The sequence below is a fragment of the Mandrillus leucophaeus genome, unplaced genomic scaffold, assembly GCF_000951045.1.
Source record: "Mandrillus leucophaeus isolate KB7577 unplaced genomic scaffold, Mleu.le_1.0 Scaffold32, whole genome shotgun sequence".
NCBI lineage: Eukaryota > Metazoa > Chordata > Mammalia > Primates > Cercopithecidae > Mandrillus > Mandrillus leucophaeus.
In genome coordinates this window covers 3,478,157-3,478,673 of record NW_012103365.1, presented here as the reverse complement: position 1 = coordinate 3,478,673, position 517 = coordinate 3,478,157, and the positions used below count along the sequence as shown (strand labels likewise).

Here is a 517-nt window from a genome sequence, read left to right as displayed (position 1 = left end):
AACAGAAGGTGGCTGGCTGATAACCTCCCTTTTTTTTTTTGAGAGAGTCTCACTCTATGGCCCAGGCTGGAGTACAGTGGTGGGATCTCGGCTCACTGTAACCTCCACTTCCCAGATTCAAGCGATTCTCATGCCTCAGCCTCTCAAGTAGCTGGGATTACAGGAGTGTACCACTATACTCGGCTAATTTTTGTATTATTAGTAGAGATGTAGGTTTCTCCCTGTTGCCCAGGTTGGTCTTGAACTCCTGACCTCAAGTGATCCAGCTGCCTCGGCCTCCCGAGGAAGTGCTAGGATTACAGGTATGAGCCACCGGGCCTGGACTCGTTTTAAAACGACTCTTAGGCTACATAACTTAAGACAACTTTAGCCATCTCTAATCTGCTGAGTTTTATAATACAGGTAAGTTTCCATTAATAAGTAATAAAAACAATCAGCACCCACTGTGATAAACCACCATTTAATAAATGCTTGCTTTATGTCAGTCCTCATTGTAAGCGCTTTTTTTTTTTTTTTT

General features: G+C 43.3%; 1 protein-coding gene across 1 annotated transcript in view; it reads right to left on the bottom strand.

The window, feature by feature from the left end:
• TNRC6A (trinucleotide repeat containing 6A) overlaps positions 1 to 517 on the bottom strand; it is a 52,815-nt gene that overhangs the window by 23,426 nt on the left and 28,872 nt on the right. The window lies entirely within an intron of this gene.